General features: G+C 38.6%; 1 protein-coding gene across 8 annotated transcripts in view; it reads left to right on the top strand.

Annotated features, from left to right (window-relative positions):
• The first annotated feature begins 1,803 nt into the window (after nt 1-1,803).
• The window catches only part of TRERF1 (transcriptional regulating factor 1), a 73,096-nt gene continuing 48,319 nt past the window's right edge, over nt 1,804-26,580 (top strand). For 6 of the 8 annotated variants that reach the window (XM_085315816.1, XM_085315814.1, XM_085315812.1 and 3 more), the window contains exon 1: nt 1,804-1,862. The gene's annotated coding sequence lies outside the window, so the exon portion shown is untranslated. Of the gene's footprint in view, nt 1,863-5,552; nt 5,611-26,580 lie in introns of all 8 variants that reach the window. The other 2 variants (XM_085315810.1, XM_085315811.1) reach the window with 2 other exon arrangements.

Genomic DNA, 26,580 nt, shown 5'->3' with positions numbered 1-26,580 from the left:
CTTGGTCAGGGCTTCCATTCAGTGGCCCTCTTTCTCAAATTTTTCTGTCACATGGTCAAAGAGCTCTTCTTCATATAGAAAACCAGATTGGAATGATGTTRTTATAGTCTTTCTGGTAACACCAAAAAAGAAATGATCCATGTGCTTACGATTGAAGGCGTTCCTGAATGAAGCAAACTGCGACTAAAAAGAGGAAATAGCAAGAGTGAGTAAACTGTGTCAGTGGAMGATGAGGAAATGATATTCGTTATATGAAAGTTTTCTTCTTAGCACTTAAAATGTACACTAATGTGCACTAAAAAGTATAGAATACTTTTTAGAACTCAGTTCTCTTAGCAGCTCTCCTGAATAGGTGAATGTGTACTAGTGCTTCCACTTTGCTGATGGAAAACTGCCGCACAGATTGGTGAAGGATATGTCCTTTCAGAGGTGCTGAGCACCTGCAGTTCCCATTGGGGTCCATTGGAGCTAGGGGTGCTCTGTGCCTGAGGAAAAATGAAGCAAGAGAAGAAGTCAGAGATCTCAGACTCCGGTCTAATACCCAGTGTTTTCTTTGTGTCTAGTTTTATACTATGTGCACAGGAAACCCTTTGTAGTGTTACTACAAGGAAAATAAGTAAACATGAAAATAATTTGCTTTAAATTCTTCCATTCCTGCCATATCCCCCACAGATAACTAGATTGAAAAATTAAGTTAAACCCCAGACCCCCAAAACTAGTATTGTCTCCTACAGGGTCCCATTTCACTTAGGAATTTCTGAACCTTTTCAGTTTTACAGTGGCTTTTAGGGTTTGTGGGCAGAACACTGAACTCCTGGATGTGGAGGGTGGATATTCCTGTTTCTTCTTTTAAAGATCCTTGATTCACATTTCTACTATAAGCAGACTTTAGGCTTTTCCAAGTGGCTAACTGGAGGATTTCTTCTGCCCTGCTGCCTTACTAACTGGTTAGATTGCAGATCATGTCTTCTTTCTTAATAGTTTCAACTGGTTAGATTGCAGATCGAGTCTCCTTTTCTTAATAGTTTCATGTCAAAGAGTATTCTTTCAAGCCTAAGTTTATCATGACTTTATGTTTTGTGTTAACAGTTTCAGGGTTGCAGTTTTGTTAGTCAGATGCATAGCATTTTTCCTGTCATTTTGGGTATGCTAAACTGTGTTACATTTATGTATACAATAAAAACATCTTTGTTGCATTCAAAGGTTGATCTGCGAAGATGCTGAGACATTAAATATGCTTGATCAGGGTAGGCATAATTTAAACTTGGGCGTGAGAGCTTTGTTTCATCTATTTCTTGCATGCTTTACCATATTTAAAAAAGACCATTTGGTGACAGTTTTTTGGCCTAGCTATAAAAGGTGCTGCATTTCCAGGTTTGATATGCTGACAGAAAATTGTCTCCACAATGTATAGCACTGCTTTGATTACTTCTAGCTATTACCATTGATCTCATCTTACAACCATTCTGATTATATAATTTGACATTCATTCAATTTAATGAGGGGATGCTGCAGTCTTATTTATGACTCACTAGGTCAACCTGTACACTTTGGCCAAAGTGCAACTTTGACCATGTTATCCTTTGCAAAGGAGGAAGAGCATATATTTTTTACAAAACWTGTTACAATCTCTTTAATACCTTTATATCCAGGTTTCCCAGATGACTGCAGACAAGAGGGTGACTTGCCTGGGGTATAGATTATAATGAATTGGAATAGAAATTTAACTTTTTTCTTGGAAGTTATAATTAACTTTTTGTTATAAGCTTATCAGGTGGTATTAATGGAGTTTTCCTTTTATTACAGATGGAATTTTATGACTTGTTGGATTCTGAATAGAGTGAGGAGATGAATCTGATAAGGTAAGAGAGAGGGTAAGATAAAAATGTTATTGCACAAAACACAGTCTCATTTAGTTTCTTCTAATTGAAGACAGCTATTTTTGTGCCTGTCTGACAGAACCTGACAAATAACTGAGACATTTATTTCTATGTTACATTTGTCTCTGATCATCAGAACAGACAGTCAGGTATCAGCTCTGCTCTACACAGCTTCTGTCCTGATCCTCTCTGCTGGTGGACTGATGTACGAAGTCTAGAAGAAAAAAAAATGCAGATCTTTGGAGCATCAGGTTAGCCAGATAGGTAGACTTATCCTAGTATCGTAGAGCTTTAAGTAAGAGATGAAGTAAAAGGTTTTTTTTTTGTTTTGTTTTGTTTCGGGATTTTTTTTTTCTCCAGGACATTTTAAAGCCCCTTTTACTTTTAAAATGCTTTAGTTTCTGTGCTTCAGAACACACTTTTCTTGTTGAAATTTTTTTCAAAATTTGACTATTTTTTATTAGGATGGAATGTATATTAGTAGAAAAACTCTAGGTTTGAATTTGAAACCTGTATTTACTGTCCTTAATGTGCTAAAGGAGGCCTGAAATTTGCTGATTTTTAATAGCAGTGTTTTAAAAAGGCAGAGTTCAGATAGCTACTTTATTTCTCTTTCATTGTCTGATTCAGACACTTTCACAGACTAAGAGTAGATTTCTTTACAATTTTAAGTATTGGAGTAACCATATTGCAACAACAAACAGTTGAACATAATAGTAGTGTGATGTAGGTATTAAGAAGACTGTCACTATCAACCCAGTCCGTCACTCTCCAGCTCTGTCATTTGTTTATTTCATTTTCTCTCTTGGCCACTTGAATGCCGTGACATTTAGAGGCCTCAAAACTACTTATTGTTCTTTTAGGTTGTTGACTGGAATATGTAGTAAGAATAATTAAATGCATTATGTCATGTATGAGGATCAGGACCAAATGCTGTCTTTCCTGGGATCCAGTCTTATAGACAGTTTTGAGATTGTTTTTCATTTCAGTTTAGTTTGCTTAATAGAGTTACTCTTCCGAGAGTAGCTATCCAAGTAATAACTGAAAATGTAAATGCCACTCAACACTGTAGAGATTATACAAGAATTAAAGACCTGCTTGCTTCTTAATTTTTCGCATGTGGTAGGCATTTTCCTCTTTGTCCATTCAAACTCCATTCAAGCTCTTTCATTCCATTGCTGAATTCTGTTATTAATGTTTTATTTAATGTTTTACTCACTACCCAAAGATGGCCTTGTATGTATGTAGCTATTAAAATACAGCTCTTCAGGTGAGAGGTCTTGTAATTTAAAGTGCTATTATATAAAGCATCTTACATGCATACCTCACTCATTATGTAAATGACCTTTTTCACTTGCATGTGTTTGAACCAGTCCCCATATGTTCCAAGAACTTTTAAGGAAGGTTACTCAGCCTGGGCTGCATTAGTGCCACTCTGCTGAAGTGCTTCAGCTACAGGCTCATCATRCACTGATACACTTTCTTTTGCTGTATCTGAGGGCTGTGTAGTATCCATGATGGTGTTGCTGTTGATGCAGGGTTGATGTGTTATATGCTCTCATTTAAAATCAGCATGGCTAGTATGGGCTAAACTGAAGTTGCTTTTGCTCAGACTAGTTTGTTGTAGTGGATTCTGCCAACTGAGAAGAATTTTTTATCTGATATAAATGCAATACTGGATACTTGTTGGCATGCATGTGAAGCAAGACCTTAGTATTTGTACAGACACTGGTATTTTTCCGATGATAATAGTTCTCATAATTATTTGTCTGACTAAATAGTTTCATTTTGTTTAAGTATTGTTCTGCTTTGTTGTGAAGGGGATATCCATAAACCCATGTGCTTTAACATGGACAGTTTTTCGTAGTGCAGCAGCTAATTTCTATTTTACAGTCTTTCACAGGGTGGACTTATTCTCTCCTTACCTCATAAAACGACCACCTAGGGAGCTTAGCGTCTTAAGCAAATTCTGCTGCTTAGGGCCTTGACGCCTTCTTTAGTTATGGYGTTATTGCCAGCCCCAGGCATGTACAAATCATGAGTCAGATCCCTAGAAATCACAAGACTGGATATAAAGGAGATTYTGAGAGGAAGAAGTAACCTTTTTTTACTGGTTCTTGTCTTTCACCTTAGGAAGAAAAGACTGTCCTTGTTTGGTGTGAGATCATTTCAGGGTTGAAATTAATCCTGGGCTATGAGCATGTATCTTGTGCAAACATTCTGTTTTCTCAGCCTTCAGAGGGGACTCTTCTTTCTGCAGTGGCACGGTGTTGAGAAGTGCCCCTGTCTCGCTACCTGTCCTCTTGGAGAGCAGGACGAAGCTGCAGTTGTGTTCATATTCTTCTCAAGGCCTCAGCTTTTGGGTGTCTCTGCTTCTTCCACCTACGCCTTACTACCTCAGCAGTATTTTCCCCCCTCCCCYAACCTTATTCTCCACTTTTGCATTCCCCTGCCCTTTTCACATTTGAGTTTTCATCCTTCTGGACTGAGTCTGGAGCCTGCCCCAAACTTGCCCTCAGGCCTGAGATCCTGTTTGGGCCTCATGCTCCACGTAAGTGGTTATTTCTTGACCTGTTCCCGTTGTTTATTTTTCTGGAATTGGGCTTCTGAAATATTTGCATGTTTCTTGCTGCCATTGTGATAAAATGGATTTCTATTTTTTAGCCTCATTTAAAGCAATGGAAGATGATCTTGTCTTTGCAGGAAGTAATCTTGCATTAATCCAACAAAGAGTAGTCATAGCGAYTGTCTTGTAGTGACCAGCTTTTGGCTAAAATCTTGTCAAGTACGTGACAGGCTTGAAATAAAAAAAAAAAAAAAAGAGTAATCCTTTTCTAATATGCCTGAAGCCTAATGATGAAATTGTGAGACTTGGCAAGGTTGCACTGATGTTGATGAGTGCCAGACCTCTCACTCAGCACTTTCTTTTCCTTCCTCCATATTTACCTGTGCCCCATATTTATCCTATTTTCTTCCAAGAACCTGAGGCACTTGTGAGCTGCAAGTCAAGTTTCACATAGGGTGTGTCTGATAAGTTCGATCATAAATACAAAATCATTCTATAAGATCTAAACTATTTTCAGAGGTAMATTTATGTGATGAAAATTACTTTGATCACTGAAATGGTGTTGTGTCATTTTGGAAGGAAATGACAAGAAAGTAACATTTCAGACCTGTTTAGCACCCCSCGGTTACCTTAGACCTGGTGAATTGCAGCTCCAAGGTCACTTGTCTTACAGTTACAATTAGATTGCCAAWTAATATTAATTATCTAAAAAGCAGTACATTGATGTATGCTCTATTATTAATGGCTGGGGCGTACTATATTAGTGCATTTTATAAAAGCAATCTGTTTTGCAAACATTTTCTGGTTGTTCTTTTTTAATGAGTCTTGGCAGTGAAAACACAAGTTTAATATATTCAGAGGTTTAATATGTTCAGAGCTACAGTAACTCATTGAAGTATTTGTGTTTTCATTTTACTGGGAATCACTGTTGATTTCAATGAGACCAAATTGGTACAGAGTCAAAGAATGACTTCTGTCTAAACCGGTGCGTTGTGGTTTCTTGCTGCTTTAATACATGTGATATAAGTGTACAGTTCTTGTATCACCACTGTATTAGTTTTAGTAATTTCCTTTGACATTGCATATGTATATTCTTGTCTCCACAGAAGCCATCTTAGAAAGATCTTCAAAATAAGAAAGCTTATTTGAGTAAAACAGTAGCAGGTAATTTGAGTTCCTTTTTATTGTGTTAGTTTGTTATTTTGTCAGAGTATATGGAAAGTACCTGGAAAGCATTGGAAGAGAAACGGAGTCATTCATGCACAGAGAGAAGCCTCTAGATAGCAAAGCTTGCAGGAAGGATAGCAGGTGGAAAAAAGGTCTCCATAAATGTAGATGTTAAGGTAAATTCTTTCTGCCTTTTTTTCTCCAGAAAATGTGAATATTTAGACATTCTGATGTTGTAAGTCATAAATACTTAGCATTTCTGAAACAATAAATTACTTCAGTGCCTAATGTGTAGATTAGTGTCAGCCTCAGAGGATCAAGTGAGTTAGAAGGAATGTTCGAAGAACTCCAAGTAGGTTAATATTAGGCAGAACATAGGAAATAGGGGAGTACATTGAACTAATGTAACAAAGGCCTAGATTTAAGTTTGTAATTAACACTAATCAAGTAATGAAAACAGAATTTCTGTAGTTCTGCTTTTAATGTAAAAATGGAATACTCACTTCCCCCTTCCCATCTTTGTCACACTAGGTTTCCAAAGCTTGATGTTATAAGAGTCAAGCCTTTTCTATAAAAATCACAATGGGAAATTAACCTGTGTAATACTTTTCAGACTATTTTTACAAAAAAGACCAACTTTCACTGTGGATTATCCGGTACAGCCATATTATGAACTGCCTGGTTGTTTAACATATAGGTAACTTTGCACTCTTGATCAAGCAATTAAGAAAAACTGAAATTGGTACTATAAAACACACAGTAAGCCTATGGGGCTAATATGGAAAAAGCCATTTTCACCTTTTGCTTACAAAGTGAACTGATGTGAAGTTCCCCTCTGGGTACCTAAAGTGTAAACAAGGAAGGGTGTAGTTTAGCAGTGCAGTCTCCAGGCTCATGTCACCCAACTTTCACCCCACTCCAGTACCAGCTCTGCCACTTTTCAGGGTCTTGGCGAGCCTGTGCAGAGTGCTAACACGGACAAAACTCCTAGCATTTCCTCGGGGTGGACTGAGCTTSCTGGGTTCCGATGGGCTGGTTGGCACAGAGGAAGCCTGCAAACATGCCTGGGGATGTGGCTGCCCCTTCTGGGGTCAGCTCTGGCCAGAGCAGCCAGCGAGCGCTGCCCGTCTGCTAGGGCAGCATGGGTCTTGCTGCCGCTTGCCTCTTGCCAAGCCCACCGCCTCGGGGTGACCAGTGCTTCGCATCTAGTCACAGAATGGTTGAAGTTGGAAGGGACCTCTGGAGATGATCTAGTCCAGTTCCCCTGTTCAAGCAGGATCACCTACAGCGTATTGCACAGGATCGTGTCCAGGCGGGCCTTGAATATCTCCAGAGAAGGAGACTCCACAACCTCTCTGAGCAACCTGTTCCAGTGCTCTGTCACTCTCACAGGGAAGAAATTCCTCCTCACATTCACGTGGAACTTCTTGTGTTTCAGTTTGTGCCCATTGCACATGCATCCTGATAGCATACGTGGTGACTCTGTAACTCAGGTGTTCAAAGTTTGTGTTTAAAAAACCCCAAACTTGCATTTTGGGGGGTATAAATGTATTTATCTTTTCCCTCTGATCTTGCTGGTGTGACTAGAGGTCAAAATAGCTACAGGTGGTTATGCAGAGGAAGGGGAGCAGTGGTCTTGGGCAACAAGGCCAGCCGTGAAAGCAGGTGGCCCTTCTAACCTGGCCAGTCTGTGATGTGTCAGCTGTGCGGCTGTAGAGAGGCAGAGAATTTCAATGGCTTGAAAACAGAGTTGGAAGCCAGGAACTTCTAACTGCAGCTCTGCTAATGACTAGCCTGTGGTTTTGGGCAACTCCCCTAGTCCTCTTTGAGTCAGCTCCTCTGTCAGTAAAGAGGGGATAATACTTCTTTTCTTTGTAACTCATCTTTAAAATGATTAATTATTGTGCAAAGTGCTTGAAATGTCAAGATTCTGCCATGTATTGTTACTGCTAGTATAGAGAGGCCTATCTGAAGTTTTGTTAACAAACCCTAGGTCCAAAACCAAAAAAGGTTTGGGGGCTGTTCTTTTTTTCCTTATTAATTTTTGAAACAAATCAGATTGACTCTCTATACCAAAGTGCTAACCACCAACGCTGACCATTTGGTAGTGTCGTCTTCCCCTCCCCTTCTCATTGCTCAGCATAACTCTTTTCTTTACTCTTCATATCAACCTCTTCCTAAATAAACTAAGGGGAGGGCGATGAGGAGTTGAAAGGAGAATTTTGTTTGAAGCTGAAGGTGAAATTCTAGTAGTGAAGCTAAGCCTTTCCTGATAGTGTAGAGAAATGTTCTTTCTAAAAGTCATTCCACATTGAGGCTGTCCTTAAATAMAGGAAAAAAAAAAAGGAGGTTCCAACTATGGCTTATGTTTTGAAGCTGAAATTAATTAATGCCAGTAACTTACTGATTAAAACAACAACAACAACAAAAGCTTTCTAAAAATAATGCAAGTTTTGGAGGGGGAAGCTCAATGAATAAAAATTATGAAATTCACATTTAAGATTAAACTCCATTAAAAGAAATAGATATTGAATTTAAAGGAAAATGTTAGTTCAGATACCCAACTGAGCTTATATGTGCTCTGAGAGATACAGAAGGTTGTGTGTTTTTTTTTGTGTTTTTTTTTTTTCCTGTTAGTCTCACACAAAACGACTGACCCCCAGTGCTGCATGTGGTAACTTCCCTCTCGGTTAAAGGGCTGATGCTTTAAGGAGTTGAGGGCTCCCCCCATGCCACCAATTTGGGCCATGGAGCTGCACAGGGCAGGCGGCTGTTATGNTTTTTTTTTTTTCCTGTTAGTCTCACACAAAACATGACTGACCCAGTGCTGCATGTGGTAACTTCCTGCTCTCGGTTAAAGGGCTGATGCTTTAAGGAGTTGAGGGCTCCCCCCATGCCACCAATTTGGGCCATGGAGCTGCACAGGGCAGGCGGCTGTTATGTTCTCATTGAGAAAGGTAACATGCCATGTCTGGTTGTCATCTTGATACTCACCTGATATACTGTGAAATTGCAGAGGTTGTTGATGATTTTTGGACTTCCTAAGCCCCCAAGGAATGGGCTTCAGTTTTAGAAAAAACATTCTGTGAAGTTCATGCGTAGACATTTGCCCCCCATAAAGATCCTCTGTTATCTGCTCAACTTATCTTGTTAGTGCAGACCATAAACTCTCACTTGGAAATTTCTACAGTAAATCCTTAACTTCTGTTGTTAGTTTACACAGATTCCCACTCTTGACTATTACTGACAAAGAGTGCAACTTGTTCCAGTTGTAAGTTACATTCATTTTCCTCCAGGAGAATTTTAGTCAATGCAATTTTGTGCTGTATAATTTCTTAAGTCTTGCTTATGGCTGTAGCAATGTAGGGTTTTGTCAAGAGTGGCAGAGTGCTATAGGGAGAAGCTTGTGCTTCTGAAGAGATGTGCTCGAAGAGCTATGCTGGTTGGAGTGACCTAAATGCAGAAGTCCGTATCTCCAAATGTATTGCATGGCTGCAAAATGATGAAGATGTAAATAACTGAGGGGCCAGATAGATATTTAGTCAAATGGATAAGATGTGGTAAGTATTTCTTCTGGGTACTGCATTTTGCAAGCTTACTGTCAATCAGTTTCTGAGCATACTACACATCTTATCGATCAAGTGCAGTTAGGTGCAGTCTGACAAAGGAGATTTATTCCGAACACTTCAAAAGGTTTTCTTCTGCCCAGCAGCATCTTTTTGGGAGCATAGTTTTGACTAGGTATTTCTTACCTTCCAAGTAAAGTTTTGTGGTGATGTTTAGCCATTTTGTAAGTCACTTATAACCATTACTCTCTGTGATCAGCAAAATAGGCTGACTTTAACTCGCAGGAAAAAGACATATTTTCTGAAATTTTAGCTGTTCTTGTGGTGTTTTGTCTTCTGAAGTAAACAGAACAGAAATAGATGTTATTTTCCAATAATGGTCTTGCTGTTACTGTTTGTAGCTAATACTCTCTCTCTCTCTCCCTGCCTTATACAAAATTATGTTTTTATCTATCCAGAGGCTACATTTCCTTACTTAGCTACAGAATCACACAGGAAGTTCGCTGTCTGGATGTTGTCTGCCATGACCTCCAGTCATTTTTAAAGATTGCTGCCTTCCAGAATGCAATCCCTCAAGTGTGACTCTTACGATTCTTTTTTATTCCTAGAAGTTTGTAACTTTTTGTTATTGCTGAATGAAAACCAGTTGTTGTTCAGATAGATTATACTTGGCAAAAAATATAACTCTGCTATAATCTGCGTCACTTTTTTTTTTTTTTTTTTTTTTTTAACATTGCTCCGGATCTCGTATTCTACACAGATTCCACAAGAAGTGCTTACATTTTTTCATTGGTATTGATTGTTATATTTATTATTATTATGCATATTATATTATATTATTTCCATATTTTTAAATCAATTATCATTGATCCTTGGTAAAGGTAATGGACAGCATCCCCTGGGAACCCCAAAGTAGCAAAGTTGGGGGGGAAGAGGAAGTATGGTACATTGGTCACTAGAGATCGTTCTTAAGGAATTTTGCATCTCTAAATTGAACYTCTTGTACTTTGAGGTGTGGGTTTGTGTAAACATAATTACAGCTCTAAAATCTTGCTTTTAAATATTCTCTGTATGTGTGTGTGGTAGTTCTTTTGTTTTTGCTAAATAACATTTTTTTAGGGAACTATTTATATCRCTTGGAGTTTTTTGTTGTTTAAGGTAAGATTTATTGTTGATAACTTTTTTTTGTCTGAGTCTTATATGGTGATTAAGGACCAGACAGTTGCATATTACTTTCAGTTAATAGTGAAAAGGAACAGTTTGGCAAAGACTTGGCTAAAAATAAATGAATGTCTTTCAATTTCCTGTGGGGCTTTTTTTGTGCTGCTTAATAACGAGGAGGAATAGAACAATCTTCTGCTTCTGAGATAGATGTATTTCCAATTTTTATGCCATTGAAATATTTTTTWAAAAACAGTAGAGAAAAATCACAAACTATTAGAACACATTTGTCTGCAGAGTGTGCATACCAGGATGGCTTTTTTTCCTTATTCATTTTATCAGGCAAAAAAGTTAACTTACTGCTTTAGTACTATATAAGCCCTCTGCTTTGAAATGCAGGGTTGAATCTTACAATGTAATGCTTTCATGATTCATTATTCACTGTATCATGATTCATTATAACAGTTGCCTGTAAGTATAGTATTTGAACATCTCTTAGAGATTAAAAAGGTCAAACCTTTAAGTTCCTTAGGGATGTTGTACACATCCTTGTTTTATGCATCTCGCTCTGCTCATTTGTAAAGTAACTTGAATAATTTGCTTAAGGCAGCCCAGGAAGACTTTGAGAATTGGAAGTAATGGTACCTTCCCACCAAAGTCATCTTTCARTGGCTGTTGAATACTTTGCTTTTGGGTTAAATGTTAGTGGTGTCTCTTTGATTCTTGGATTATTATAATGTTTAAATGCTTTTACTTACACAAAGGAAAAGTATGTGCTCACTGGCCCTTATCATGGTCTGTGCTATTAAAAAAAGACAGGCAAACTAGGATACTTGATTTTGTCCCATTTGAACTTTCTTTACATTTGTTGAATAGACAATTTGAAAGAACAAATTACCTACTGTCCTTTTTTTGTCTCAGCTTTTTTTTCTGCTGGCTTACAGCTTAAGATATCATCCCCTGTTGTAGCCTTAAGAGGGTAATAAAGTCTTCTCTCAGTGTTCTCTTAAGTTGAACTAGTTATGCCATCAATCCCACTAACAAATCTCAGATAAAGTAGAACTTTTTAACACAATCCTGTCTTGACATCCAGCAGGCTTTCACTGTCTAAAAAACATGAAAAATGTGCATGGAATGTGCCTCTGTAGTTTGTGATGCAACTCTTTTCTTCACTGTTCTTTTGTACTTCTCATGCTACCCAGGAAACTTCCCTTTTATAACAAGGTGCAATAGGGGCTTTTACAGAAGCCGTGAGAGGCGTCAGCGTTCTCTCTCCAGCAGTGAATGCACGTTCCACACATCTGTTACTCAGAAACCAATCGTTCCTGAGTTTTGGGTTGAAGACGGGAGCTAGCTAAGTGTGTTCTTGTTTCTCTGAGTTCTGGGCATGGTGCTAAGGAATGAAAGAGATAAGACGGCTTACTCTGAATACCCTACTGAAGAGTGGAGTCTTGAGCTGCTTTGTGGCTCTAAGACTCCTTGAGAGACAAAAGATGAAACCTGTTTTTTGTTTAGATTGGAGAGGTACTGTAGGGTCATCTGTAGAATGACATGAAGTTCAACAAGTAGTTTCTAGTTTCTGTTATTGCATAAGGCTTGGATAAAAGTGGTGATGGGCACCCATTCAGCAAAACCATAGCTGACATTGGTTAATGACAAGACATTCTCTTGGATTAYTAAATTACTTCTCCTTGAAAAAAGGAGGAGGGCTGTGTGTCCAAGTGTCAGAGTGATGGATCCCGATGTGAGATTCTAAACCAGTAATGTTCTTTAAGCACTAGTGAGTCACATACAGCTAGAAGCTCTAGTGCTGTCTTTCATATAAGACAAGATAACTTTTASTTAGCCTAACTTCTTTGCATACATGATTTTCATTTTTGCTACTGAGATAAATKTGAAATTATTTCCTTACATATTTGGATATTGCCTTGGTATTAAAATGTTAAGTCCTCTTCTAGTTTCTTGTCCTCTCTTTTGTATACACTGTATTTACTACTTATTAAAGAAATACTGTCGCATAATTACATAAAAAGCATATCTGAAGAATAGTACAAGGAGAGAGAGAGAGAGAGAGAGAGAGAAACTGACCTTCTATGTTATTTTTCTCTTGCTTAAAATGAATTGAGACTTATGTGATATTTTACATGCAGCCTTTTGCTTATCCAAGGAAGTTATTTTTAAAGACTAGACCCTTAGAGTATCCTTTTCATTTGGAAGGCGTTAACATCAGCTTTTCATGTCAGCCAGTGTGCTGGTATCTGGGAAGTAAAAACATAGCCATATATTTTGCTGTTGGTGAGACTGTTGTCTGTATAACTAGTTTCCTTAGGAGGTGACAGGCTTCTTCCTGAACGATTTAACTATTTAATCATTAATTGTTATATTAAACAAGATGTCTGGGAAGTTCTGCCAGAGACTTGTATAGGTGCAGTAATAGAAGAGGGAAGGGATGACTGTTTCCTGAAGTTGAATCTGGGGCAGGAAGGGCTTGAGTRTTGGTCCAGAAATGCTGAAATACAGAATGAATCTGAGGCAGGACATGGGTTCTCTTCCTGGTTAAACCAATGACTGACTGTGCTTCTGAGTTCCTAGCTATGTGAAATGAATTATAGCATATGCTTCAGAACTATTGTGAAGGTGCTAAATTAATGCTCTCAGCGGAAGATCACAGAATGCTTTGAATAAAGCTTTATAAGGTGCAGAGTGTTCTTACTATTAATACCAAATAGTTTGTGTGCATCTCTTAAATGACAAGGAAAATGAAATGTGCCAGATTTGTGGAGCTGGAGAAACGTTTGCTCATTATTTTCAAAGAGCTAGAGAGTGCAGATGGAGAAGGGAGGGCTGAAGTCTAGGTACGGAGGAAAAGTCCCATATACTGTCATCATAGAGGTTATTTTGAAATCCTTCATCTTGTTGCCTCCTATCTGTAAATCCTTTTTGTAGATTTCTGAGTTTTTCTGCGTATGGTAAAAGGGAACAGAATGTTCACCAATATAGAATAATACATCATAGAGGAAGCTGCTGCTGAAACTTTTATTTGAAGAAAATGTAACAAACCAGGAACTGCTATAGTCCTTTCTTAAATAGGAAATACATGAAACCACAAAAGATAAGTGCAGTGCTAAGTGACTGGCTGGAACCTGTATGAGAAATTTGGCATTAAAAGAGACAGTCTCTCGGCCTACTTTGTCAATTGGATCATACTTCAAAAGCTGAAAAAAGGCCAACATGTAACCTGACAGCAGAATAACAATTAACAGCATTTTAGCACGTCCCGTTTAAGTGCTCCACTTTTAATCTCTGTCCACTCCTTTCGAGTGATGACTATMTAGTCTGCTCAGTGAAGCTGAAGTTCAAACACATTATGTAATGAAGAGGGTCCTTTGCTGTCTGGACAAACCCTTTGGTGGGCTTGACATGGGCTTGGAGGAATCACTGGGTTCATTTGAAACCAGATCACAGAGAATGGGAAAGATTAATGTTGTTTCAGATGGCTGGAGGTTCTTCTACCTCAGTTATTTTAGTTAGAGAGGTGTGAACTTTCTGTGAGCAGGTGAGAATTAGGCTCCCTGACTTTTTCTTGCTTTCATACTAGCACATTCAGAAATGAGGAAATTGCTACCCATTTATTTTATGATGGAAACCAGAACAAAAAGAATGCCTCTTACTGAGAGAAGCAAGTCATCGTCTTGGCTTGCAGGAATCCCGGCATGTTGATCTAGGCGTTTTCCTGCTTGGCAAGCTGGTGATCCTCTGACCTGTCTTCAGTTCTGATTAATAAAATAATTTTTTTWAAAATGAGTTCTGGTAGGTATATTCTGAGGTAATTAGTTAAATGTCCTAAGGTAGGCTTTGTGGCTAGTAGTTAATTCACCTAGTCCAGAAAACCTGCCCTGGTTTAACTTAAACAGTGCTACCTGAGGAGATTCATTGAAACTTGTTTGATCTTTGTTAAAAAGTTAAAGCTCTATTAAACTTTGACCTTTGTAGGTGTACATTATGATATTTCTGTGACCTAAATAAAACAATGTGGGCAAAGCAGCGCTGGATTCTTGGATCTTGAGTCCGGATCCCTGCTTTTCCAGGGAACCGTGTCACGTAGCCTATAACATCAACTGACTTTTAGCTCATTGTAGCAATGAATTTGGACTTCCTGCTCCTGCTTCTTTATATACTTTCTAGTGCAGTATTTCACAGGTGGTGCCATTTGTCTAAAAGAAGTTTTTTACTGTAGAAAAGCAAGCAAAGTATAATTAAACTGCAGTTTGGGCTATGAATATTACTATTATTTAATAATTATAAGAATCCTCCTTTTTTGAGCTAAAAGCATGGATTGCTATGTTTTAGCAAGTTGTTCTGACAGACTTCTACCACAGATTCTTTTTTAATATTCATAATGTCTTGTTTTTTAAAAATACTCATTCTTGTATTATAAAAACGTATCTGAGATGACAGCAGAGAGCAAAAGTTTATTATGCGTATAAAGATGAAATAAGTTAACCTCTTTAAAATGTATTGTAGATATAGTGCTCCCTCATTTGAAAAAGTTTCATGACTCCATTTAACTATATCAACATGTTTCCATAATTAATTTCCAGCCTACAATTGTATTATCTTTTGTCTAATGGAACATCATCATATTAACTAAACTAATAACCGTAATGTTAATGTTGCTGATGCTTTATTAGATACTAAAACAAACAAACAAACAAAAAAAAAACCCAAAACAAATAACAAACCACAATCCTGCGTTCACTTAACCAGGATATATTTTAACTAGTGAAGCTTTTCTGTGAGGGGAAAGTAAAGATGGCATTTAAATACTGTATTCAGTGCTCAAAATGAACCAATATACAACAATGCACCATACTGCTGCTTGTGAGGACATCAGACACATCAGTGCTCTTCAACACTTTTCTGCAAAGAGGAACAGGTATCATACCAGCACTTCCGCCACATGTATGTATGTCTACATGTATGAAAAAAGGAGAAAAATAAAGGCAGTGAGTACATATGGATAATGAAACAATCTAATTATTTGAAATGGGAAGAGAGAGGTAACTATAAGCCTTTAGCTGGTAGAATTAAGATAATTTTATTTCAGAATCACTAGTAATCATACTGAAGAAGATTTCTTCTTGTTAAATAACCTCCCAGAATAATGGGTGTGGCAAACAATGACGTTATTTGTATCACAAAGGCTGAATACCTCTTTTTTGAATAGGTTTATTTGAGTAATATGAATGTTAGCACAGACCAGTATAARTCTGTACTTTATACAGAGGGAAGGACTTATGCATTTTGGAGAGCAGTTTACRTTCAAAAGGAGTTGGGAGTGATGATCAACAACAACAACAACAAAAAAGCTTAACTAAATACAGACTTAAGAGAGTGGATACAGTCCTTGAATGCAGAAGCCAAATATGTCGTGCAGATGTGTAGAGTTRTTATGTGTGTAGGATGGGATAAAATCCTTATTGGAATACTGAGTCCAGTTCTTGTGTGCCTGCTTTAGGAAAAAAAAATGCTAAAAGAGGAAGAGAGTTTAGAAAAGAGCTGAGAGCTATGACAATTTGAAATCCTGTTTTGCTGTGAGATTTCTTTTTAAAAAATAGTGTGCTTATTTAAATGAAATGACAGAGTTGTATTTTGCAAATATCTRTAGAGGAGAGAAGAAAGCATAGAACTCTTCAGTTCAGGAGAAGGAGAAGTTATACTGAAACTGAATAGCTCAAAGTCGAAACCAGATGAATCTGGGATAGTTGTAATATACAGATTATTAAATAGGCTAAATTACTCASTGAAACACCTTCCTTTGGATGTAATGGATTCTTGATCATTTGCTTGCGAATTGGAACTAAGGGTTTGTAGCAAGGGAGATTGTTGCTGATGTATATGTTCTGGACTTTAACAAATAATGTACCTGCACATAGTTCTGTGGCACACTCTATGAAAGAGGTCAGAAAGGTGATCGCAATGGTCTGTTCTACTTTAGGAATCTATAAATGATGGGAAGAGACCACCGAATCCTGTGAAATTAAATACCATCCAAGTCTTGACATTGTGCACGTGCTCTTATTTCTTGTCTGTACTATCTATAAAAGTAGCATTTTTTTTTGTTTTGTTGTTTCTTTTCTCTCTTTGCTAAATCTGCCTCTTTTTTGTTCATGACTTAAGAATTCTATTTTCACCTTTTTAAGTCCTGCCTACACATCCATGTGGAGAGGGGCATCTGTAGTGAGAGCAGGCTGTTAGGTTCGGRGGATTTTTTTGGTTTATTTTCAGGAAGATGAAAGGAGTCAGACAAACTAAACTTTGCATTTCTCTAGGTATCTGTATGGAGGAAAACTGCCCAAGCAGAATAGGAAAAAAAAAAAGAAAAAAAAAATATCAGACCTTCTTTGTAAAGTAGCAACTTCCCCTTTCCCTGAACAAACTTAAGGCAAAGCAGTTATGCTTTCCTTGGTCTTTTGTGAAATACGGGGTAGTTCCATGGGTCATGAAAAATGAAAAGCTAACACACCAAGAACTTCTCACCTTTAGGTAGGTTGTTCAGATTCATTCCCTATCAGTAATAACTGGGAATTTTCTTCTGGCAGCTGTTTGGTTACCTGTGCAAAATAAAGCTTGTCTTAATCTAATCTCAAATACAGGCATATTTTCATCACACAGGCCGATCTCTGGCACGCTTTGTGCCAGTAAGTGTTGCCTTGCGTTTCCACAGAGAGGGGGAGGTCACAGCAGTGCAGGTTCTTGCCTGTTTCTGCATTTGTGTCTCCAGGCCACTGCCTGGATTCTTGGATTCTGTATGACAGGACATCTGTGTCTGTGTTTTGAGTCCTATACCACAGAAGTGGTTTTCCAAATATACCTAGTGATGTCTGCCCCTTTTCCCTTTTCTCTGCCCCTTGATGAAAAATACTTCTGTATTCCTACTGAATATATTATCTGTTTGGACTGTGGCTCATAACTGCTATATATCACTAAAGGTTTGTACTATTTGTTGTGAGTTGGCATGCTGTTACATTCATATTATAATAAGAAGCAGGTGTCTTAATATGTGTTAATTCTGATTTTGGGCTTTATAAAGTCAGCTTAGTGGAAGTCTTTTGTGCCATATAAGTTAAGTCTGTTTCTTCTTACTTTTCGGGAGAGTGCATATTTTTTAAGTACTATAGTTCTTATTAAGGAAAAATTGTTTCTGGTTTTCTCACTGGCTTGTTCAGATAATTAAAATGCCAAATGTAGTGCAGAATTCAGAATCGTTATAAAAAGATGAAGATGATTGCCTATTTGGCTTGCTTTGTGAATTTGGAACTAATCTCCTCAGTTGCTTATCTGTAAAACCAGAATTACACATAATTGAAGGCATGATTTATGTAGAGTCCTCCTACAGTATAAGCTCCCTGTCAAGAGACTAGTGAAACTACTCTGGCTTTTTTAGGATAGTTAGTAAAAGCACTGAGTATGAGCCATGTCCTGTGTGCCATCTGCAAAATGTTAATACTGCTCTTTAAACATCCTGCTTAGTTGCTCCTTGGAGAAGGGTTGCAGAAGAGACTGCTTTACTTGCTCCTTCTCTGTCCGCTGTTTCCCAGTAGGGTGCCAAGGAACATTATTTTAGCATCTGTAACTGCCCTCGCAGGCAAGGCTGCCCAGTTGCTGGCTGTCTGACCCTTTGTGTGAGTGCAAGGAACATTTCTGCATGCCGGTGAAGTTGGCATCGTGGGGAACCATGACTTCACTGCCAACCAGTGGGTCACTGGTCCTTTGCATCTGCCAAYTGAATTACTTGTATGCTTATCCTGTAAATCAAGTCACTGAAATGATGCAAGGTAGAAAAATAATTTTGCATGAAGAAAAGGCTAGGTTTCACCCAGACCATTTTAGTGGCCTGGCTTGCCACATGGTCTACAAATAGTTTCGACTACCTTAATGAGGGGAGCATCTAGCTGCATTGTGGGGACAAGAGCCCTGCCGAGCAGCCTTGCTGCTGTAACCAGCAGCTGCAAGATGGTGGCCTGAGTCGTGGACAGGTGGGATGTTGGCTGGTGTGATCATGTGCTGGGGATGGTCAAGAGACATGTGTGGAGCAACAGGAGGGAGCAGAGCATTTGCCATCTTAGCCATGATCTCCGAGCTGATGGGGTGCTTCTGTTATGATACTGCATGGATGAGAAATGTACTGAGAGAAAAAATGTTTTAGTTGTGATATGTCCAAAAGTAAAACTGTACTATGTTTTCCTTTAGTAAAGAGAGAAGGGCAAATCTTCCATTAAAATCCTTCCTGTGTACGCTCCCACCTAGTGCTTTTGGTCCTTCCCTCCCCTCATAATTACTCCCAGGAACTTAGTATCAGTTGCCAGTTGTCAGTCACTCAGTTTTGCAGTTACTGTACTACTAAGCCTTTTAATTCCTTCAAAAGAGAAACAAGTTAGTGCTTGATGTCTGTCTGCCCTTGTACTGCTACAGTTGCCTAGCAGCCGGTGGGAGGCACAGAGAGGAGCAAATTCACCCTTAGTTGAATCATCTGTGAAGAGAAATGAGAAGACAGTTATTACTGGTTTGATTCGTTAACATTTTTTTCTTCCCCCCCCCTTTACTCTGTGTGTGCACGCACGCACACATGCTCGCTCGCCCTCTCTCTCTTGCTCTCACACACACACACACAATTACCTGCCTCTGTCCAACAGTTTCTTTCTTCCAGCTTCTCGTAAGCTTTAAAATGGAGTCTTCTGCGTTGAGACAGCACTTACTGCTAACAGATTAATGCAAAATAAAATAGTAACCTTAGCTGGCGACTGTGCAGTCTCAATGCATATTGTCACAAATGTATCACATAAATGTGTTAGTCTTTCAAAAGAGCTGAGTTGGTTAGACACTTCAGTTGACAAGATTGTGGTTTTGCACACCAGTCTCATATTTAAGCTTTCCATTTTTGGTTGCAGGGTGCTTAATGTTTTGTACTGCTTTTCTATCAGGGCTCTGACATAGACTAGCCGTCCTGAATCTTACTTCAGTAGTTTAAGGCATCTCAGCCTTCAGCTGCCTGCCCAAGGCATCACAGCCTCTTCCTTCTCCAGATGTGGCAGAAGGCGATGTGTGCCCACGCCCTAGCCACACCGATGCAGGATGGTTTAAAACTCAGGCGTTGGACTGTGAACTGGGGTGCCTGGGGCTGCTCCAGGGCTTGAAAACTCCCATAAAGACTGAAGAGAGAAACAGGCAGCTGAGGGCAATGGTGTCCGTTGAACTGCCACAGCACCTTTGCTGCATGTGAAGGATGGAGGTGCAGGCTTYCAAAAGAGGATGTGAAATAGCTGAGCCTAACTGTATTCTGCAAGGGTTCACAGCATCCTTCTTGATGGTTCTCTTGCTAAGTACTCTAGATGCCCTCTTGAGTGAGTTGTTTATCCTGTTGCCCACTTTCTTGTCATGCCCATCTTTCTTTCTCTCACTTTAGAAAGAGAGCAATCCCTGGCAGAAGGGGTCCCCGGGACCTAGCCAACTCTCGAAATAACAGGAGACCCCAAGAGAGGCCACCACCTGGTGGAGCAGCTCCTCACACTCTCCTGCAGCCCTTCCTGTTCCTCTTCTTTCCTTTCCTGCTTTGTCCCTTCCTCTTACCTTGGAAGAGCTGCACACAGGCCTCTCCTGTGGTGCTTTTCCAACCCAGTCAGTGGGCAGGAATCAAATATATCTAGCATTTCAGTCAGCTGAAGACCAGTCCAGTCTATGTTGGAGTTTTGTTTGTGTACCAAGATGTCATTCATGGAATTGATTCAGTTCTGTTCCAGAGGGTTTTCTATGCATTTAAGCTGGAGAAGAAAGAATGTSTCTATTGCCTAGCTCACTGCTTATCTTGCTGAAGTTGTAAGTGCCACAGTTACATACTGTTCTGAAGCAGAGACCATCTTCATAATCATTCAGTTGTGAAGTGTTCAGTGCAGCGGGATCCTTCCTTCTCTGAGAACCTTTATTTCTGACTGAGGCCTCTGACTTGAGTGCAAATGAATAATGCAAATAGAGAAGCTGCTGGGTGTAACAGTCAAATGTTGGCCACTGATTCACGTGTCATTATACCTTGCATATTAAGACAGGCTTCTGAATGGCCATCAGCCTTGGAGAGAAGGAACAAGCATATGATTTATATAAAGAAATACATTGGATAGCACGTGGATTTTCTTTTAAAAAGGATAATTGTGTTAATTTGCTTGAGAGACAATTACCTCAATGGGATTGATTTGTTTAATTAACTTGGCATGCCTGCAGGTTAAATAGTATAAATAGGAGGACAATGGGGAATGCATCATTAATGTTTGTATTGCAGAAGGATTGACTCATATGTAAATGACATGCTGCAAGACTGCCAGGCTAACCTAGTTCTGGTGTGATTTCTAGATACAAAAATCTCTCATGCTGTTGTAGATAACACAGGATTCATACTCTATGGAGTAAGTTGATCAAAAATGTACATTGTAGCACTAATGATAAAAATGCTTTACTTCTGTTATAAGCATCTTGTATATGAATATTGTTGTGATCATTGCTGAGGAATAGTGACTGAGGAAGCCAGTTTGTGCCAGACCACTCCAATGGCAGATCCCTGATGCAAGCCAGCAACTTCTTCAGTATGTCAGCTTTCTCCTGACATATAAGTGCAGTTCCTTGTTTGAAACGCTGCAAGTACTGCTGTGCTTGTTCAAAAGTGGTGTCTTTAAATCTCTTACCCTGGATCTAGCATTCTTAGACTGAAGCCCTGCAACAAAGCTTTATATTTCTTCTTTTTCTGAACTTCCTCTGCCTGCTGTATAGAAATACTTTTTTGGAGGATTAGGTACYTTAACGGACCAATTCTGCAACCTAGGTCTGCAGTTTGCCTGACATTTGGGAGGGCAGTACCTGATACTTGTGATGTTCTTTGTTTTAAGGTGATCAATTACATTGAATTCCCACAGGGGAAGTTCTGAACTGTTCTGTTAGTGTTTGGTTCTGTACCATGAAAACCTTACATTCTGAAAATACAAAGAGAAAAGRATGGTGTTTCTGATATTTTTCCTGWCTGAAGTAGCTCAATGTGCTCATTGTCATGAGCTATATAGMACTGTAGTCATTTTCTTGAATCTTTTTATGGTCTTCATCATAGCTTATGGCAAAAAAATACTGCAAACTCTGCACTGAATTAAATAATAAAAAGAAAGAGCAACAGAACACCACTATATAACCAACCAACCAAACTCATTTCCTTTTAGCAGCTTTTAGTGCATTGTCATTTCAAAGATTCCCTTGTTTTTGCCTGAGAAAGTGCAGGTATTTAGAAGCATCGTAGTCTCTCCCACAATTCTTTTTGTATATTCCTGATATTTTGACTATCTTCTGTTAATGTGATTGTTTCAAATTGTTGAGTCTTTTTCAGCATGGAAATCATTCTTCATCCGTAACTATTTGTGTTTCCATTTTTGGAAGCTTTTAGTATATCTGCTGTCTCTTCTTGGTATCAAATGATAAGGACTGAATGCAATATTACGATGGAGAAGCCCAGCTGATTTATACTGGGGCACAACAGCATTGTTGGTATTATCCTTTAGATAATCATGTGAATGTTTTCATTTTTAAAATGGAAAAAAAGGACTATTTCTAAACTGTACTGCTCTACATTTAGTAGTGGTTTACATTCATATACTGAAAACTTGATTTAAATATTAAGTTGCTACAGAATTGTTAAACCTAACGATGAATCTTGAGTAGTTCATACTGTTCTTTTAAATGYACTTTGTTTTCTATTGATCTGCAGTAGATTTAATTTGCCCCTTGGCCTGACATCCGGAATTCTTTCCAATTATCTTTGTTTTTGAACAACTGTAAATAATGTTGCTATCTGCAGATTTTAGTTGCTCAGATTTTTGGAGAGGAGAGAGGAGGTGCTGCCCTCATCCCTTTTCAGTTCGTTCAAGAATGTATGAAACATTGCTATCCCAGATACAGACCTGAGCATGTCCCTCCCTTAATCTTTTCTTGCCTTACTGAAAGCTAATCCTCTTGTTCTCATGTATTTTCTGTTTCTCTGCTAGTCTCTAATCTGCATAAATGCTCTCCCTAATAAAACTCAATTTTCTTAGTAGCCTTTCCAAAGGATTTTGTCAAATACTGTTTGCAAGTTAGATTCACAGGCTTTTTAAATCCATACTTTTGTTAACAAGTCCAAAATAATTTTGAACAATAAAGGAAAAGTCATGGAATTGTACCTATGTTGAAGAAGTCAAGCTTGGAAAATTGTATCCTCTTCCAAAGTATTTGAATTATATGCATCAAGGGTATATCTCTTCCACTTTGAGGACACTGTTGCTTGACCCTTTGTTTGCATAGCTCTTTATTATATCTTAACCCTCATATCTAATTAGTCTGTTTTTAATATACAGAACTGTTTTTTCCTCCCTCTCTCAAACTATTTCCAGCCACRGTAGTTGTTCTGTCTTATTTCTCTGCCTGAAGAGAGTTGTGGTTTGTATTTGTTGTTGTTTTGTTCTACTGGCAGGTCCTTCAACTTTTCCTCCTCCTCCTTCTGCTAAGAAGATTCCCTTTCCGTATTCTTCATTTGAAGCTAGGACGCCTATTTCTATTTTAGGTCACTTCTGAAAGTATTTGGTCTCTAGAAGAAATGTTATACTCTGGCCAWATGCACCCTGTTTTCAAGGAAGGCCTTTGCTCTTTGGAGGGTTAGTCACTGTTTTGCCCTATTGTAACAACMTATGAAGGGATGCCCCCACCAAGGCAGATAAGAAAATTTGTTTCTGAAAAATTGGTGTTTCAGCAGAGGACTGTTAAAGTGGAAATTAGTATTTCTCTTAAGAGTGAAGCCTTACAGGAGTGAAAACCAAAGAATGCAGTGGATAGAAAAACAGGTTACTTGTGCTGGAGGCACTGCTTGGAAGGAGAAAGGACCTGTATGACAAACAGCAAAGGGGCCCTGGGGCAGAATAGGGAGCATGTTGTTTGAATTTCTGGATTTAGTTTAAAAAAATCTTCCAGGATACTGAGACAGTGTGAAGAGCCATTAGGAATGTAAATACAAAACTGGAAAAGACGTTGAAGAAAACGTTTTAGAGAACAAGGAGGTTCAAGGAGAATGCTTACAGATTTGAATAAAACAAAGGCTATGTGTTGGTACTCTTGAAGAAAGCCATGCAAAGCCCCAGTTTTTTACTGGAGAAATGGCATTTCTCTGGTAYCTTAGAAAGCCACATTTTCAAGTAGAATTGAGTTTGACTTGCTTTTGTTGTTTCTTTATGTTGTCAGCATTGAGTTGTGTGCTTATTGGATACATACTTCTCACACAGGCCATCTAAGATGTCACCAAGGATGGTATTCTGAAAAATATTTTCCATGTGGTCCTAAAATAATATCTTTTGAAATGGAAAATGTTTTTTTTTTCTGTATTATTTTATAAGAATTTAAATCCTTCTCCCCTGCACCCCCTTCTTTCTTTCACTAAAGTGCAGAACATAGGTCTACTGAAAGGCTGATTTTTAAGAATCAAATGAAATTTATGCATATTTTAAATAACTTCTCRCATTGAGTTTCCAGAGATTTCTGTCTCTCTGCAGAAATGTCAGGGAAATTTGTCTTAGCCCAATATTTTACCAAGAAGACATTTCAAAAATGTATGCTTTCCCTTCACCCCCTTTTTAGTTCTGTGACAAGTTGCGTGTCTTCTCCCTTCCCCTGGGTGCTTCTTGCTAGTGCTGCTTGCCTGCATGAGTTTAGATTGGGATAGACAGGCATGTCTGCTTCCATCAGCCAGCTGTTACACTCCTGTGTGTGTATGGATTTGTGTTTGCAATAAACCAATTTGTTTATCATGCCTGATTTGCAAAGATTTGAGAAGCTTCTTAGCGCTACATAATATTCTGTGCAAGGGAAGGTTGTTACAGTTAAGAATAACTAGTTCATAAAGTAGGACGAAGAAGCTGTTTTTACAGGAAAACTTGCTGTATTTTGCATCTGTTTCTTTTGAGTGATGAGTGAAGAAAATCATGGTTTTTGCTTTTAATTCTGTCAATTCCTGTAATGCTCAGGGAAAAAAGAGTGAATAGAATTTACAAGATTATTGCAAGATTATGCAATGGTCCCATATCTGTGAGCAGTTCAGTGAAAAAAAAAAGTCACTGTTACTTGTGCTGTCACTTAAATGTGATATGAGAGAGAGACACTTCCCTCCCCTGCTTCCTGCCTCCTTTTATGTTCTTTGCAGTATGAATATACTAACATCTATTTGAAAGTTATTTTTGTCACCGTCACCTAGGCCTTCTCCTTCACATCTAACTCAGAAGCAATGCATACATCTCAAGAAAGAGCAGAGCTCATATTCAGATGACTGCAAAAGCACGAACAATTGTCTGAAAAGATGGTGGCCTCCATTTCGTTTTTAACTCAGCRATAAGATGTTTTGTAGTTGCTTCTTTTTCCAGATCAAAAAGATAATTTTCTAGAATATAATAATTAATAAATGCAAATACTGTATGAATTTTATCAGTCACCTTGTGCTACAATGAAGGAAGAAAAAGAAAATGGGTATAGATCCTTGTTCTGCAGTGTGTTGAGGGCCCTTGACTTGCCCTGAGGCAAACAAACAAAATGAGTAGATACAATAGAATGAAAATTCACTTTTACTCTTTCAGCTCCTCACCACTTCTGGTTTTRCATAGATGTGACGGAACTGTTGTTTTTGAGTGTTAAATAATATACATACTTATATAAGAAGAAGCTCTATCTCTTTTTTGTGGGAGTGGTACTGTGCRTTAAGATTTTTTTCAGATATACGACAGCAGCTTTAAGGGCTGCTGAGATTCTAACAAAAATTCTTTCTTAGAGTGCCATCCAGTGAAAGAGCGCAGGTGCTCAGCGTCTCGTTTGTTGTGCTAGAGGTGCATCGGGGACATTTGCTACATGCTACTCAGCTTTGACTACAGTGCTGGTTTTAATAGCACAAGGAACGCTTTGGTATGTTCAGAGGTCCTTCTAATTTAGTTATTTTTAATGGGTGGCTTGGTGTGGGTGGGCAGATTTACTTGTTTGGGCATAGGATGTGTTGGGGGGTTTCAGGTGGGCGAGTGGGTTTTGTTTGTCTGAGCATTGGGTAAAACCCCAGAAGTGGCGCTCTCCGTGGTTCCCCAGCATAACAATGGAAAAGTATTGAATCTTTGATGTTTACTTTACAGAAATGTTTACCTCCTCTGCATTCAGTGCAGTTGCACCTGCCTTGTCACAGCCTGCTTTCTCGATACCTTCAAGAACTTGTAACGTCTTCACTAGCAATGTGTTGCTCTAACTGCCTATGTGTAAAACCAAATGACTGTATGGTCCCCCCAAAAAACTGTTGTTGGTTAGTTGTTTGAAAGGTTTAACTGCCAGTACTGCCAGTGGAATTTATGGAACAAACTGCAAAAGACGGCGTTAACAGTACGATGTTTTAAGTGATAGCCTGTTATAGTTGTCCTAAACTTAGGCTTCTGACCTGTCAGGTGATTTCATTAGGCTACATTTACAAACAGTAGAGATAAGGGAGCCCTTCTTTAGGGCAGCTCAGCAGCAGCTTAACTTTAGTGCTCTGGTCACTGTTTGGAGAATGTTGCTCTTTTCATCTGTTCTGTAGGAAACCTGGAGAGATGAGCCAGCCAAGCTGGTGGTGGGGTCAGTTGCACCCTCTTCCCAGGGTTGTCAGGTGGGAAATCCTCAGGAAGCAATACTGAAGGCATGATTTCGAAGCGCTGATGAAATAGTTCATCCGGTGCATAATACTCTTTACAGCAAGGAGATAGCCTAGAAGAAATGCTGACATCTTCAAGCAACGTATTCCTGCATTTCTTGCTTTTATAAATGCAACTGACCATTGTGAATACGTAATGGTACGAGAACAGCTTCTAAAACTACCCACTGTTAAAAGAAAAATACAAAGTAGGACTGCTCATAGTCAAATGGGTTGCAGAACATAATGCATCATTTTTTTACTCCTTTCAGTTAAGTAGTAGTTAATATGTGAACATCTGTATACAAAAAGATTCCTTCTCCAGCACTAACAGCTTTTGATAGGCATTTTCTACTATTATAAGAAGCTGATTCAAAACATTCTCTTAAATAAATACTTAAAGTATTCTTTTAAGTATTTCTTCCTTAAATGACAAATCAGAGAGCAGGGAAGCATTTGAGATAGCATATGAGATTTTGACACAACCCTGTG

This window comes from Rhea americana, unplaced genomic scaffold, assembly GCF_003343005.1.
Source record: "Rhea americana isolate MKP2758 unplaced genomic scaffold, rheAme1 scaffold_44, whole genome shotgun sequence".
NCBI classification, from domain to species: domain Eukaryota; kingdom Metazoa; phylum Chordata; class Aves; order Rheiformes; family Rheidae; genus Rhea; species Rhea americana.
The sequence above is the reverse complement of the archived record's forward strand: the minus strand, read 5'-3'. Positions and strand labels throughout refer to the sequence as shown.